The 17,600-nt window shown below is 38.9% G+C and overlaps 1 protein-coding gene across 20 annotated transcripts in view; it reads left to right on the forward strand.

The window, feature by feature from the left end:
- The window catches only part of THRB (thyroid hormone receptor beta), a 162,622-nt gene that overhangs the window by 86,499 nt on the left and 58,523 nt on the right, over window positions 1-17,600 (forward strand). For 3 of the 20 annotated variants that reach the window (XM_085538382.1, XM_085538391.1, XM_085538390.1), the window contains one exon: window positions 4,239-4,263. The exons of the other annotated variants lie outside the window; for them this stretch is intronic. The gene's annotated coding sequence lies outside the window, so the exon portion shown is untranslated. The remainder of the gene's footprint in view (window positions 1-4,238; window positions 4,264-17,600) is intronic. 20 annotated transcript variants of the gene reach the window in all.

Raw genomic sequence — 17,600 nt, forward strand, 5'->3', positions numbered from 1 at the left:
GTATGCACTTCAGGCAATTTTGGCATAACATAAAAGCCCACACTTAAAAAAGAAAAATGTCCACTGCAGCAATAAAAGTTACTGTAACCTATTGCCCTCAAATTAGGTGAGAGTAGTAAAGGATGTGATGAGAGAATTAAAAATTGATGTTTCAAAGAATGTAACAAAACTTAATATGCTGTGATTTGGTGAGGGAAATGTTAACTTGCTATCTGTGCTGTGCCCTGGCAGGGCTAAGCCAGGTTCATTTTTATCTGTATTGCCTCTCTGATATTTATGTGTGAAAACTCAGAGATTTAGAATGAAAAGTTCTTTCAAGTTAACACAGCAAAGATATTCCTTGATGTACAGAAAGAGGAAAACTCATTTCTTCTGTTTTGCTGTGTTGGTTTTTTTAACAGCAGCAGCAAAAAAATGAAAGCAAATTCTTGTTTTTGTGAGCTGACTGTGGACAAACTGACATCTAAGCCACCCTTCTTTGTACCCAGTTAAACCAAGGATTGTCTGCTGTGGGATTAAATATCTATTTCAAGTCTGCAGTGCAGTTTTTGTGATGCCTCTTCAAACACTTCCTATTTGTTGGTACATAATATGTCTTTCTGTTGTGGTGTCTTACTTACATTTTGGTGATGCTTTTTTGGAATGCTCTTTTTCAAAAGAAAGAGCAATGATTAATTCTGGCTCATGAGAACTGCACTGTTCATTTTTCATCTCCTTCACATGTTCTCATTCACTGTCTTACCTATTTATGGGTTTTTGCAAAATTCTGGAGTGAATGATAGTTCAAGTTGTGGAAGCTTTTCCCTCTGCTGCTACCCTTCCACGTTTCTGCTTTGATTTGCCTTGGCTTTCTTTGAAAACGTATAATATTAAGGAAGGCTATTTTACAGTAGAATTTGTGTGTAGCATATGTTTCTAGACCTGAATATTCTTAGAGCTTGTTATTTTTATCAGATTTGGGATGTTTGAGGAAAAGTAACAGACTGCCAGCATTAGAACACTGGGAATAACTGGCTTTTCCTTGGGAAACAGCTTTAGAAACAGTAGCTTTGGCTCCTACTTCCTTGCTTTCAAGTATTTCTTGCTACCTTGATCTATAGGAATTATTTTGCAAAATAGTAACAATGAAAAACAGTAGGGAAAAAAATTACCCTTGTAAGTAAGCTGTAGCTCATTTGTGTATAGTTTGGTCGAATGTTGAACTGTAACAATGTAATCACATTTTAAAAGACATTCTAGTTGTACGTGGTATGTTACAACTGAACTATTTTCAGTATATTGCAATTATTGTCTAGACTAACGTAAGCTTTTTCTGTTTTTCTCTGTGTAGGCATATATGTGTGCCTATGAATATATTTGAATACTTAGAGGCGTCTCAAAGATAAATACAGCAATGTTCGTTGGGATATCACTATAGACTTTGTTTCTGTAAGGGATCATGCATTTATCTGCTCTAGCTGATAGAAACCTCTGTACTGTGTTTCTTACATCTCATGTCATAACATGAGGAAAACCAAGCCATAAAACAAGGTGTGAGTAACTGTGCTTTGGCTTTTGTCTACTATCCTCTTTACCAGCCAGCCAAAATTCTTCAGACATTACAGTTAAAACACAATATTAAATCATCAGCCTATACCTTCAGCCCCAGTGTCATGAAGTATGGCAGTACAGCTTTAATACTGTGAAAGAGCACAAAGTGCAGCATCTTAGCTCTGGTAGCTGGACTAGCTAGGAGCCCTGGGTTGAAATTTTGAATGGAAAACTACCATTCACTGAATGAAAGGTTCAATTCAAAGCTTCTCCAGTGAGATAAGTCTCTGCTAGTCTCAGGGAGAGAGTTCCTCAATGCCTTGTTTTCTGAAGACATTCAGTTTTCCTTCCCAGTCCCCCAAAGGTTTGAAGTCATCCATCATCTTGGAAGCCTTCATTTTGGGCAGCTCTGCTTGAGGCTCATTGGCTTCCTTCCCCATGAACTCCAAGAAGGCTCCCTTTACCACAGTGATGGCTTTCTCCTCTTTCCCTTCCCCCATTAATTTCTATTTCACTGGAGAAAGAAGCATGTAAGAAGTGGATAGGGGAGATAATGGTCTTTAAAAAGTAAAAAGTCCATAATTCTTAACCATTTCTTCTCTCTCAGCCAATCGAGTCTTGGTTCTGCAAGAGAGAAAAAGATTTTAGGGAAAAAAATGGAATCCACTTATCTATTTTAGTTTCCAAAAGCTTTCAGTAAGTTTCTTTAAGGCTCATACAGAAGTAAAATGAAAGGGAAGCTCCTGCTGCAAATTTTCAGCAGGTTGTACATTAGGAAGCCAAGGGGAGGAAGTTGTCAAGGTTTACAATTGGGGGAAGTTACCAGTGAAGTCCTGCCGGCAACTGTCCAAGAGTCTGTGTTGTTTGGCTTATGGAAGAAGGTCAGATTGGAGGAGTAACACCTTCCAACATCCCTAGCATCAGCCAGGAAGGTCTGTTGCAAAGGGATTTGACAGTGTGACTGTGTACTGAGATGACAAAGGAAACTCAGTGAAAGTAAATAAGGTTTTTACACAGAGAAGAGTTAGGGTCATGGCCGGTGAGCTAGCAGTCAGGGAAAGGTGCTAGTGTTTAACAGATGATTGCATAAAAGTAACAGCTGAGTGCCTATCAAAGGTCATAAACAAGCGCTGGAAATTTTTAGGAAGGGAGTAAAGGAAAGTGCCAGATTCTCCATATTTCTGTCTGCATATGACTGCATTCAGTTGATGGGATCTTTGTCCCTTTTGACCTATGGGAATTTTGTCTGTAACATCAGGGCACATGCAACATCTTTCAGTAAAACACCCTCTGTAAAGGCGTGTGGGAGAACACAGTATATTCAAACCATAGATGAACCTTGCTTTACCATGATCTAAAACTCCTGTAATACTGAAGAGTGGCAGTTAATTTTACTGGTGAATAACAAAGAAAAATATGAAAAAGATATCTAATAAATAAAGCCTTATCTGTATGAAGTCTCATACAGATGGAATTACAGGAATTATGGATAGAAATAACTTCATGCATAGCAGAAGCCATCTTTAGTAAATAAGGATAGTTTGGCTGGCTACAGTTGTATGTACTTTGCTGTACTGTGTCTTCCATTAAGTTTTATTCCAGGATGTGGTAGTCTCAAAGGGCTTCTTGAACGGGGGTATTCAGATGTCTGTGCATACAGCTATTATACTGATCAAATCCTGTATTTATTCCTTTCACTGAGGAGTAGTATAACCCGGCAGAACTTGTGCCTGTAAATGTTAAGCGCAGAGATGTAACAAATTACTTTGCCAGAGGTACTTTTCAGATACAACAGTTGTTACATGTCGTGTGTGTGTATCTCAGTTGTTCTGGTTTCAAACCTGCACATTAAGTTGGGCATTCATACTCTGCTTAATGATTTCCCCCCTTTCTAAGTGTTTAATAGAAAAAAAAATATGTTTTAATCTTGTGTTTATGGACTCAGTGGTGTTTGGATCATTTCAACAGCTTTATATTTTATTCTATCTTTGATGTGACCCGTTTTTACTAAAAATAAAATGGCAAAATTCTGTGTGTCAGCCACAAAGGTTTAGAGGTTATGCTGGTGAAACTACTCTTCAAAATCCTGTAGTTGCTTTCAGATGGCTTAAAGGCTTATTTCTTGCCTGGCAGAAAGGAGGGTATATCATGATAACATTGCTGTAATGTTCATGTAATGGGTTGCATACATACTCAAATTACTCAAATTGAAATAGAACAAGACTGAAGTTGAAAAAAGAAGGGAAAAAAAAAAAAAGAAAAAAAAAAGCAGGATACATTTTGCTCATCATTTTGGTGCTTTTCCTGGAAAAAGTAGTGTGGAGATAGCTACTGTATAAATAGACTGTGCGTAATGAAAGAAAATGTTATTTTTGCATTACTTAATTTCTCTTCTTTTTTCCTCTGACATTTTGAATCAAGCCTTAGTCTATAGAACAAACTCAAAATATCAGAGGTAAAACAAAAAGATTAACTTTGTCTTCAGGATTTAGTTTCATTAAGTTTATTGGGCATTACGCAGAGCAGATCCGTTTTTAGCATACGGCATTTGCATGCTGACCTTTTACAGTGCTGTGAATGAAAACTGTGGCTGTGATGTGTTGGTTATTCTCATAAAGTAACATTTAGGACTTCACTTAAATATATTCTTTCTTGAATAATGATATCTGATCCATTATTAGAATAAAAATATGTCATTTGCTTTCTAGGTAGCTGGAAAAAAATGATCCAAAGGTAGGTCTTACTTTCAGAAATTGTCACTGACATTCTCCTTCTGCTTTCAGTAGCCTTCACTAAATGCAGAACTGCTAGAAGTCTAACTATCTACTACAGTATGGATCTAGGCACCAAGTCTAAAATGGAGGAATGTGTAAGTTGGTGCGTGTGCACGTATTGACTAAGGAGTGCAACCAGAAATTAATTTGGAAATGTCAATAAATACATGAGACAGAGCTACTCCAGAGGTACTATATAAAGGGACACTTCTTTTTTCAGAGTAATCTCAGCATAGTTTGATTTGAACTGAAGGAAACGGGCTTACTCCAGAGGAAATTATCCAGTATGATTAATGTATAGGTTGCTTTCAGTAATAGCTCGAAGACATGCACATCGTGATGCTTCCCTGCTGATATCCTGGCTGGAGAAGTAGGGAGAAGTAGAAGTGGCTACATGATAGCAGCAAGAAATACTGAAGGCTTAGGAAAGTGGAGTTCTGAGTAAAGAGATAGAGAAGTACAGCTGTTGTTCTTCAGGAAGAATGTTTGAAAGACCGTGATATTTTTTCTCTATAAATGCACAATAATTAGCTGTGAAGGAGAGAGAAGGCCAGCACTGTTCATAAATACAGCAGAATACCAAGAGCTGAATTTGCAGCAGGAAAACTCCATATTGGGGGGGAAAGGCTGTAACTGAAGAAAGAGATGAGCAATAGAAGAAATTGCTTAGGGTAAGTGTGGAGTTTGATGCTAACATTTGATTTACAGGAGACATCCACCAAGAAGCAAGTCTCCTTTGGTCCTGTGCGGTGAAGTGTGTGATTTGTCTCATGTAAGACATTTGCTGTAGTCTTGATTGGTAACCTGTACTATACTGGAATTTATATAAAGCCTTGTCAGGCGAAAACCTTTTTTAAAACATTTCTGTCCTCCACTACTTCGCTTGCCCCCAAAACCACTTACTGTAAACCCTGCTTGTGAATTAGTTGCAGTGGTACCCAGCCCACTAGAACGTCCATATGGCCTGGTGAAGGAGATCTGCTGCTGCATGTTAGCTGATGTCTGCATTGAGAACTTTAGGTTTGTTGGAATAGTGACAGCCTGATGCAAATAAGTTCCTAATGGAAGGCTTAAGGGTGTTTCATTGCTATACATAAATTGGGAAAAAATGCACTCAGATTGTACTACTTCAGAGAGGGTATCCAGCGTTCAACTTTCTACTGTGTTTCTTGGAAAGAGAAAGCAAACTTTCTGTCCTTCACGCTCGACTGTTCATTCTGAATGACATTTGCTGTACTGCCCACCATGGCACCTTATGTAATTAGTGCTTTCTGCTTTGTTTCTCCTGAAGAGAACTGAGATAGTGGCAGACTTGGCATCTTTGCCACCAAAGAGATGGGGAAGACTTCTGCAGCTCCTGCAGCTGACCAGCTGAGACTGTCTGGTTGCCCGCAGCTCCTAATAAGCAGCACATGACACAGCACAAAATATTCGCAAGATTAACTCAGATTTCCTTAACAGCAGGCTGACTTGTAATGGCAATGTAGAGAAAGATGGAGTGTGTTGGCACATTCTCAGTAGTGTGGCATTGTACTGAAATCCTTTGCAACTAGCTATAGAAGTATGCAAAAATTTAAGGCTTCTATTTGCAAGCTAGAGTTCGTGCAAGTGATGATAGACTGACCACTGCTGAAAGACTGAAGCCACAAAGGGGGAATCTGCTATTGCCTTTATTTTGGGCAAGTATTCACATTTAAGAAAGCAGACTGGAATGCTTCCCTCTAAAAATATTCCCAGTTCTCATGACAGCATCCAAGAATATTTTTTCTTAGCTGGGCTCCTTGATGGTACTTTTGTGACATCTTTGTCATTCTGTTTTTGTGTTGTTTTTTTTTCCTGCTGTTGTCAAACAGAAACATATTATTGCATGAAAATGCTGAATGTGATACTAACGCTTTCTGATCAGTGGATTCCTCTGAAGTTTCCCTCCTTACTGGTGAACTTTGCTTTCTGTATACCTTTCCTTGGAAAGCTGATGACACTTGCTATGGTTTCTGACTAAGAATTTGCTTATGCCAGATACTGATTTGATTTTTTGGATTTGGTGATACAAACAGCTGTAAGGGAGTGTAGTCTTTTGGGAAATCTTTAAATGTCAAGGACATAGAGAAACTCATTTGAGGTGAATCACAGATTGTAAGCATTCAAATCATACTTTGGCAACTAAAATGTTTAAAAACACCCACTGATTTCTTTTGTATTATTATTTCCTGACTCTTACAGAAGACCAGGAAGGTAAAATTTTAGGAGTTTGTACACAGACGGAACGAAGCAACTCTTATCAAATAGAAATAAGCTGTATTCTGTATTCTTTCAAGGAGGAGGCAGTAACTTTGGAGCTCAGAATGCTGAGTACAGTGCAAGAGTCCTTTGTAGGTAAAGGAATGGAAGCTCTGCTCTGTGGCACCTGTTCCTCAGAGTATGAAAGTCAGTTTATGGCACTTAGACATAGATCTGGTCCAACTGCCCACAGGAGAAATACACTGGCAAGAATTGAAGCCAAGTCCTGCTTATTGGCTAATGATTTCGAGTGGACTGCTCCTTCCATGTCTCAGGATTTGCATCCACAGCATTACTTCTGGGGCCAGCTAAGTCAGGTCAGACCCTGTCTCCCAAAACCAGAAGGAAGTGTCATGTGCATTGCAGGATGGAGGTAGCTCTGACACTTCCCACCTGTAGTCCCTCATCTCCTCTCTGATGTGAGCTCTGGTTTTGCACCTCCTTAACAGATAGGTAGCATTGCCCAGGGCAAGGTCTCTCAGGATCCCAGCTGAAGCTGCTGTTCTCTTTATATATATTAAATATTCCCTATAACTGCAAAGAAAAAAATGTCAGTCTTGTCTGGGAGAAATCTGTGCAGGATGGAACAGAAATCAGCCTAGAGCCTTACATGAATTTTAAAAACAGGATGGAAAGTGTACTGAGAGAAACAAATATTCCCCTGCCTGAAGTAAGGGTTGATTCAGTCACTTTGTGAAAGCATAGATTTATTCAGGAGTTGAATTACACAGTAATACAGATTTGTAAGAATGTTTCAGGAATCAGCTATCCAATTCCAGAACAGTTTAGACTTGTAATTTATGCCTGTTCTTATCCATGTCAAGTTTCGGATGAAGGCCTTTGTCTCAGCGAGTGAGTGAGACACGCTAGGAAGGGCTGTGGAATTGCAAATGAATGCCTTGCTCCATCTTCTCCTGGGTGTAGGCAGCTTTTGGCTCCAGGCTGCTGCCTACCTTGCCTGCTGCCTTGAGCTTTCTGCTTTCCTGTGAAAGAATATAAACAGTGAGTAGAAGTTCTCTCAAGATAAAGGGGAACAGGGTCAGGCTGCTTGTCTGTTTGTGCTTTTGGCAGAGTCAGAGTATTCCAGTTGTGAATCTCAGTTTCTGATGGGCAGTCACACCAGCCATCATGTTGGTTTTTAAACTGGAGTCAGTACAACTTCTTCCCATCTCATTTTTTTTATAAATTTTTAAAAGCTGTTTGGAATTCAGTGGTTTCTAATGAGAAATAAAGATTGTTCTACCTGTGTGTCAGAAGTTTTCCTCACAGTGCAGCAATGAAGAACTGCATATAGATCTTACTTAATTTAGCTTGTAAGTGAGACATTTGACACTGTGTGTACATTGATTTGCTTCCAAACTATTGACTTTTTCATTGATGCACAAATCCCAGCAAATGGAGTTTTTTCCTTTGCAGTTCAGAATATTATTACAATTGAACTATGTATAAAATACTGCTCCTCATGACAGTGTGTTTAAAAAAGAAATGTATTGTATTGTTTAAATATCCTAGTGGGCTGCTAAACCTACAGAAAATGCTGGCAACTGTGAACATCCGTTATCCCAGATCCTTCTTAGGAGTGACTAGATTCTCCAGTGTTGCATGTCTTTGTGCAGTTCTTTGCATCTGTAGCATTCATCATTGCTTTGCTCTGTTGGAAATGTAAATGTGATATGAATGCAGGAGGTGCTGCGCTGCTCAGTCATGGTCTCTGGGAAAATGGAATTGCTTTTTGTAAACACCCCATGGTGAGTAAGAGACCATCTATTTAGTGAAGTTTCCGGGTTTATATCCACAGTTAATGTCTTGGTTTGGAGCCAATCAGATGTCATTCAGCAGACTGGTCTCTGGATTTTATTAAGGCTTCTCCTTATTCAAATATCCCCTTTTCCTTCTTCTTATCTATGTTCAGTTGAGAGTTGTAGGACTCCCCTCTTATTTTGGAGGTTGTTGGCTCTCGTAGACAAATGCATTTTCTTCTTGGTTATCTCACTTCATCTTTGAAATAAAAAACCCAGAAGCCCGGCTGGCACTCAGCTGTATATTAAGCCATGGTTGTTTTTACCGATCAGCACTGGCAGCCAACATTTGGAATTGGTGGTGGGTTTTGTCTATCTCTGAGGACAATACATTGTGCACTCTTTTAATTTGTGCAGTATGTAAAGACTAATATTTGTAAGGAAAAACCTATCTGCATGAAACCAGCTGGAAAAAGATCTAATTTAAAAAGTGCTAGTGGAAAAAACAGCATTTGAAAGGAAGAGACTTCTCTTTTTCACTCCCTACTACCACAGAAATATAATGTTTGAATACAGGAATGCAGTTGTTTCATGCAGCATTTTTGTGAGGAAATATGTGCAATTCAATTTCATTCTTCACTCTGCCACTTACTTAATTCGCAGGCTCTAACTCCTTTGTGACTGGGCAAGCAATGAAGTGGCTTTTGATGATTTTGACAGTGTATATATGTTGTGTAGGGGCATAGAAAAATAATCTTCCCCATCTAGCCAGTGGAATTATCCTGGCAAAGTTGCTAATATATATGAAGCTATGCCAGTGTCGAAGTACCACCATCTCTGATGATTTAGCTGCAGCTATTTGGGAAAATGATGCAGGGTTGGTGTGAGAGGGCTTCTGCTGCTGCTGTGCACACCTGGAAGAAGTCAGGAAGGGGTTGGTGTTGTCAGGACTGGTTTGAGCACCATGGCAGCTCTCAGATTATATTTCGGACACCATTACTTAGGTAACTGTGGCCTTATATCATAAAATCCCAGAATGGCACGGGTTAGAAAGGACCTTAAAGATCATGTAGTTCCAACCTCACTGCCATGGGCAGGGCTGCCACCTACTCAGGGCTCCATTCAACCTGGCCATGAACATCTCCAATATGAGGCATCTACCATTTTTCTGGACAATCCTTGGACATGGCAATGGGATTGGGAGGGCAGAGGATGGAATATTGCTGGCTGCCATGTGACCCATTTTCAGTCTGCCTGAAAGCAGGCATGAGCCCAGCTGGCAGGCTGTCAGAGGAGAGCTGGGCTGTGGTGCTCAGCAGGCAGGCTGTTTTGTCTGCAGAGATAATGTCTCTAATGATGTATTCCTGTGGACAAATATTTTGGGCTCAATTTTGACAAAGTCACGTTGCTACCAGTTTTATTGTTTCCAAAGAGTAAATTTCCAACAAAGAACCAACCTCTCTGAACCTGGTAAAGGAAGTACAGTAAATAGGAATGAAGGAAAGGAGTGAACTCAAACTGGCAGAGGAAGAGGCTTTCCTTTGTAAAATATGAAGGCCTGGCTACTTGCCCAGATAGACTTCATAAAGTAAGGTAGAAGTTGTACAAAGGTTGCAGGAATGGTGGTCCCAGTAGACTTCATTGAGTCTGCTCAATAAAGCTGAGTGCATGTGAAGAATTAAGTATGGAATTTGGCATGAGGAGCTACTCTTTGTGCCCTAATCCATGCTAGAAGAATGTGGTACAAAATAGCTGATGTCAATAGACACTCTGTGATTCTATGGGCCTTAGAACAGACTCTTATCATTTCTCTTATTATCTTAAAGCTGGCAGGATGGCTAATACTGACAGATATCCTGGTGCTGACAGTGACAGCTTAAATCTGTCCTGGAGCATGAAAGAGTATTTGTTTGTACAACTCTGTAGGGTTGTAGTACATGTCTACAAAAAGTGCAGGGACGAATAAAACTGAGATGAAGATACATGTAAAATGTAATCAAAGGATATCAGTGAAATAAGAAAACTGGAAGAGAAACGCATGTTTTGCCTATAGCTTTTTAACATAGTAGCTCAGAAATAAAGATCTATGTGGCTGTGAATTCCAACAAGTTAATGGATGATACTGATACAGGAGGGGACAGATTTCTGTATCATTAAAAGATTTCCAGTGATCCAGTACTGTCCACTTCCAGCACTTAGGAGCTGTGAACCAGGTCATTACTGGCAACTCCGCTTTTTCATGTCGAATTTTTAAGACTTTTCTTGTTTCTATTTATTGTCTCTGAATGTGAGCAAGGACAGCACTGCAGCACATACCCTGGACTATAAAGTTGTACTTTTTATGCCAGTTCAGAAAATCCTAATGGTAGAAAAATCTCTCTTCTGAGAGTAGTACAAAGATGTTTTTAAGGAGGAAAAAAAAAAACAAACCAACAACTACCTCCTCTTAAGAGGTACTAAAAAAGCTAACAGAGTAGGTTATAATTTGGTTAGGATACGTCAAAGAAAATCTGATTTTGTGTCATTATAAAGAACTTCATGAAGTTGTTGAAAAACGTTTAAGAATCTGAAAAATACTCATCTTTTAGATAGTAGCAGATTTAGTGCTTACCCTATAATCAGACTGCTTTGTTGTTCATACCAAAGTCTCTTAGCTTAGCAGACAGCAGAACAAGAAAATATGAATCTTTTTCTGATAAAGTTTTCCCATAAAAGGTACAATTAATTACAGATTCTTCCCATAGATTAAAAGGACAAGAAGTTTTCTTTCATTCTGCTAAAACCTTTGGAAGCTTTCTAATTAATCTATTTATCTGTTTCTCATACTAACGATAGTTGTTTTTGATACCCACAGAAGAACAACTCAGAAACTCCATGCTGTATTTTTCTATTTTTTTTTCTCAAGTAAATTTCTCTGTAAGATTTTGCAATCGCCACGTATTGCATCTTGGCACAAAGCAGTACCTCTGCTTATGGTTTGTATCATTAAATATCAGATTGGCTGCTCCTTGTGTTTATAGGATACAACAAGAAATAGCCTGTTAAATCTGGCTGGTTGGTAAAACTGGTGTTCATTGAATCACTGTGCTACTGCGTTTCCACATCATAAAGAGAACAAAATACCATAAAACTAATAAGCTGTAAAAGAAAAAATAGCAAAAGAGATGCCCAAATGCAGTAAATAAATAAAGAATAATTTCTCCCTTTTCTGAAACCTATAGAACAAGTCTCCAAAAGAGAGTACACCAGAAGTGCAGTCTGTGAAACTGCTTTGAAGTTGGGTTTTTCGTTTGTTTGTTTGTTTTCAATTTGCATGTCAGCTATATATAGTATTAATAATAGCAGTTCTGATGGCTTATCTGTAGATCTTTGCGGCATACTCTTGGAACTTAGATGAGTATTATCATCTCCACCTATGGGTGAGGAAGCCGGGTTACTGTAAGAGTATATTTTCAACACGGAACATGAAGACGTGCTGATTCCAATTCCCGTTCCAACTGCCGGCTTTAATTATTTTTCTCTGAGCTTCATTTGTTTCTTTTCATTACACAGAACTTGTTCTTTCAGCAGAAGGTAATTTGGACAGAATTGAATGTAGATTAGATCCATATATTAATAATTATGAAACTGATTCACTCTGAAATTGTTCTGATAGATTAGCTTCTTCCCGGCACAGGATGGGAGGATGTCTGCATCCTTAATTTGCATTGCTGCATCATATTTGACACTTTCAACATTTTACTGCTCAAGACACTGTGGAAAGTGAAAGAATAAAGATGTCTCTCATATGTTTTTAGCATGGGTCCAGGTAATTCACATGCTTTCCGTCAGCCATATCTCTTGTGGGATCATTTCTGCTATCCTTTTCAGTATCCGTGTGATGCTGCTGAGATAAATCAGGAGAAGCCTGGTTATCAGCAGCGCAAGGACAACATCCCATTCTGCATCTCCTTCTGAAACAAGCGGCATAAAAGCTATCTCTGAGTGCCTGGCTAAAATCAAACTCCATGTTAGTTAAACAGAGATGACACTAAATGGAGGAATGATATCTACTGAGAAAGCAGTGATTTCCATCTTGTTTTGTGCAACACATTTTCATAGAACTTTATAACAGAAAATTCTGAAATAGTTTTTTGTTGTTTTGTTTGTTTTTTTTTAATCTGCCCAATACTCTGCGCTGCTGGGTTTTCAATCTGCCCAATATGCTTCTCACACACACCATTTTAATTGCTGCCTAGCTCTCAAGGCTCCAGCCTGGGTCAGATTCAGTGTCTTCCTTCTAGCATTTGAAAGCCAGCTAAGTTTAGTATTATAAAGTTGAGTTTTCTTTGAATGATTGACCCTTATAGCATCTGTGTTCACTTTGGCTTTGTTCTTCAAATGGCAGATAGATACACAAGAGCAGTAGACAAAGATTGAGTAATCAGGGCTGTAACTTTGATGTTTGGTATTTGAATGGGCCAGAAAGCACATAGGTCTAATTTCCTTCAGAATGAAATGCAGTTTTCCTGTCTGCATGTTCATACAAACACAGCTAGAAACTAGAACAGGAGAAGATGAAGGCGGAGTGGAAAGCAGGAGAAAAATTCAGGCAGGGAGGAAAGGGAGAGAAGAAACTGTGCTTTACGAGAAATTTTTCCATTCCACAAACTCAGGAGAACAGAGAAGTTCAGGCTGATACCTTCGTGTGACCTCAGTCATACAGGCATTATGAAGCACTGGGGCAGGGTTGTATTCACAATTTAATTAGCTTAGTGGGATGGGAAGATGAGCTTTCCACCACGTAACTTTTGGCATGTCTGCTTATACTATGGTTTTACTCAGTACACTGGAAGGATGCTGTTTCCATATGTATCTCCTCCTGCCCTTTGAGGAACTTTAATTAGTGCTTTGATAAGTTTCTGAGGTCCCAGCACATTACCTCTTTTGGGGGCTGAATGCAAGTGATGGTGAAACTGGGAAGATTTGAGGGTACCAAGCCAATGGTTGGCAAACCAAGAAAAGCAAAAGAGGTACAAATGTCGCCCTGAAACCTCAAGTGAAGTAAGTGGTGCAGAATACAGCTTTACAACTGCATATACCCTGCCTCATTCTTTCCCTGCCATTCTCCCATAGGCTTGGGGCTGTTTTTGGGTTCTCTCCAGCATGAGTCTATCTCTGCATCTATACACAGGTCACCCTCAGAGCTGTGTGATTCTCAAGTTGTTGTCATCTATAATTTGGGTTTTCTGTATTGGTGTTCTAGAACTTCTAGAATGCCTGCTGAGAGGATCAAGATGAGTCATACAACATATTAAGGATATTCAGAATAGAGCTGTCAGTTGTATCTGGTTTGTAATTTAATTCCATGGATGCATCTTTGCCTCTGTTCCCCTTCTCTAATCACTTATCAGCTTTCTAATATCATCATTTGGCTCTGTACAAGTTTATCCATTTATTGAGCTTTTGATGGTGTTCCTCTGACAGACTGTGATGACAAGAAGATTCTCCAAAGGCTCCTCATTCAAAGTCTGAAAGTCTCCGCTTTGCTTCCCGTTCCCCTCTGCATCATTCTGCTGTACCTAACCTTCTTCCTCTGCACCTACAAGTCTGCTCTTGCAGTGCTAGCAGTGGGAATGCCAATATGGGTTGCTCTGCTGAAGTATGGCACAATGATGAGAAAAGGATCGTGACAAGGCAAGCCCCATGTGCTGCCCATGGAGCTGAGAAGTTGCTCATCAGAATGGAAGCAGCAGCACACATTTGGCAGCAACAAAATGTTGCACATGTACCATAAGCACCCAGCCATGCACGATGCTTTGAGAGAGTTGGTGGTAAAAATGCAGAAATGACCTAGGAAGCTTAAAAGTTTAATTGCAGCTTCCTCACTGGTCAGAGATCGCCTTTTGGAAGGGTTATGTAGGTTATGCTCCTTTTCATGTACTTACTTTATTCTGGTAGGAGCAAGCAAATGTTTAACATCTCGGCTAATCATGGATTTTAATATTGTTAATGAATTCTCAGAACAAAGTCTGCATGGGTTGTGGAGCTTACGAAATAAACCAGCTTTCATTTATGTGGACTTAATTTACCTAAATGTAACTACCAGTCAAACAAATGCTTGGCAAAGTTGTGGGCTTCAATTCTTACTGGAAATATATATTCATGTCCAAAGCATTGTTACTAGGTTCTTGACTTTGGTTAGTATTAAAGGGAAAACTGATCTTACTCACTGATACCACCATTCTATAGAGGATGCCACATGCATTCTTCAGTATCTTTCTTGGGCATTTGAGAATCCAAATACTGGAAGAAGTTATCATGAATCATATTTTACTTACTTTTCCTTTTCTTTTTTTTTTTTTTTTTTCCTGCAAAACAAAAATGAAGTGCTCAATGTGACGTATGTGTGAGGAATAAAAGCAGTATTCGCAGTAAACTTTTCCTCTTTAGAAATATGCCATTAGACATTAAAATCAGATCACCTAAGGAAAGCAGCTTAACTCGTCTTTATCTTAAGCAACTTCAGCAGTTTTGCAGAGAGCCACCTGTAACTCAGTGTTTCAACAGCTCCCCATTCATGACCCCATGCAACCGTACCAGGAACCAAATAGACCCTACTTAGTAGCAATTAAAGTGATTTAATTTAAAATACAATGACAGATGCATAATGGGTTAATTACAAAATAAGTAATTAGCAAATAGGATGGAAAAGGTTAAAAGGTTGTGGACTTTTGTTGTGTGCTTGGGACAGATAGCAAAATCATCAGCAATTAAACTTTTTCTTTTAATTTCTGGGCCTGATTGTACTATTGTTAGCTGTAAATGAGGCAGCAAACAAGAATATAGGCTTAAAAAATATCTCTATTTTATCAGACATACTGAAAGGCCATTGTTAGCACTGAAGCTGTGTGGTTTGTTTCCAGTTCGTACCCAAAAGTAGGTTTGCACCCATAACGTTTCTGTGCCATGCTAAGACATTCGCTTTTCAGAGGTGAAGTGACATTGGTAAAACTGCTGTCCACACCAGGGCCCCAGTGAAGTCAATAAAAATGGTATGAAGAGTGGTAGAGATTAGAGCACACCTCATAGGAAACTGCCTGATTTAAATGAGTGAATTATTTAGTTGGAAAGGTGCCATCATGTGTTTGTTCTCAAAAAGTGAGGATAAAAAGGGACAGGACTTTGAGCAGGGCAACTTCTGACCTGTGAAAATTCTCAGCTGAAATCATTTAACTTCATGCAGTGCTGCACCCCGGTATAGAGGATGCAAGCGGTATTCTGTTAAAATGAGCAAAATAAGAGCTTTTGCTTCATTTTCACAAGTATTATTCTTTCTCTCCATGAGTCTCCTTTGCCCAAAACCATGAGTAAATGGGCATTTATATAGTTCTAATACAGTCGTATTTTATGACCACCAGCTTATTGCCAGGTAACTTGAAACTCTTTATTTATCTGTAATAATTACAAATATATTTATGTATGTTTGAAACATATGTTTTGTATTTTGAATTTTCAGAGGGAATGTTTGCAGAAAAGTTTCTCCAACTTGAGTCTAATTATTACTGAAGTCATGGAATTTTTTCTTTTGAAAAATAAGCTTTGGGTAAACCTCAGAAATAGCAATATGGGCTTCTCCATTTCAAAATATCAATTAAAACCAGGCAAGAATACTTTTTAAATATAGCTGCCCTCTAACCTAATTACATGTCCACCAGTAACCATTAGCATAAGTTAACTGATTTTCCCATAAGTCTCATTCTTCCACCAGTCCTTGCTCTCTTTTGAACAGGGTTATCGTTTGCTCACTTTCCTGCCAAGTTACAGTTAACTTTGAACTGATACGTCTGTCCAGCCTCTCAGTCTTTTAACTTTGTCTGTCTCCCATTTTCTGTGATTGATTCTTTTTGTGCCCATGCCATGCCTTGCTGCTTGACACAGGGCCCTAGTGCACCGATCCAGCACTGCATGGTCCTCTTCAGGTGCAGAGCATACTTTGAGCTTATGTCTAATGCCCGCTTCTTTTGAGCTCTTACTGCACTGGCAGATGAACACTCCAGGACCACTTATTTGACTTTAGAGGTTGGGAAATGATCTGGGTAGTTTTTTTAGCTTGTCCTTATCTCCGTAGCATTGGCTTTGCTGGTTAGGGATATGTATTTCAGAAAACAGCTAACTCATCTGTTACCTTAATTTTGTTGGAAATAAGATTCTTTATGGTGGTTTCCACTTACAATTGAATTTAAGCCATACATTTCAGGTCTGGAATCCATGTTGGACATTGCAGAACTCAATGGTTTTGCAGTTTGGCTATCAGTTTTTAGGACATAAGGATTTGTGTTTGGAAACTCAACTAGTGCGATATGCAAACTCCAGTGGGGCTAAACCTATATCTCTGACCACATCTCTGATCAACTTTCCAAAGGTTTCTGCAGAATTCTGTATGTCTGCGTAACTGTAACTGAAGGACTGCAATACAGACAATGATTTTTACAGTATTCAGAATTTCTTTTTGAAACTAAGAACCCTCTGAAGCTGTGGTTAAGAAAAACAGAGTGCCTGAAGCTGCATTAATTCTACTGTTTGTATCTGAACCCCTGAAATAGCTCAAACAAATGCCATTATCAGTCCTGAGGATAATGCTTATCCCCATTCAGGAGAGTGACATTTGTGTTTGCAATGAACTCATTTCTGCTTCATTGATTTTATTTTATTCTTTTTACTTTTTAGACACAGTACATATATGGTGCATTGACACAATTCATTTGTGTTAACAAAATTCATTAAGGTACCTTCCCTCCTGACCTTCAGAAAACGTTTTTCTTAACTACCATCATGTTGATGGTGGAAAAACACCAGTTCCAACAAAAGTCTTCAAAATTCAGTATCTTTGGGCTTATCTTCAGTTAATTGGTTATGGAGGTTTGCTGGGTCATTCAAGACAACTGTGCAATACACACTTCAAAATGAGTAATAAGAGAAATTAGCATCAAAGATAAATTGTCCCTTGTTGAAATTTGGGTGGGAGCTACGATTTCCTGAACTAACAGAACAAGAAAAAGAAGAAAAGCTTTATGTCAAAGCTGTTGTCGAAATGAAACTCCCATGCACAGGAGAACAAACATAAGCCATGAAGTGTCTGTAAGGCTCTCCAAAAACACAGGAATAACTGCTTGAATATGAAACCTTTTATGCAATCACTTTTGCTTTTCTGTTATCAATAGCCCTGCAGTACCCTTGCTCACTTGGATGTTTATAACAAGGTTGCGGAGGCCTTTCTGTGTTAAGGCTAAATCTC

Source organism: Coturnix japonica, chromosome 2 (assembly GCF_054131305.1).
Source record: "Coturnix japonica strain WE chromosome 2, WE-NBRP24, whole genome shotgun sequence".
NCBI classification, from domain to species: domain Eukaryota; kingdom Metazoa; phylum Chordata; class Aves; order Galliformes; family Phasianidae; genus Coturnix; species Coturnix japonica.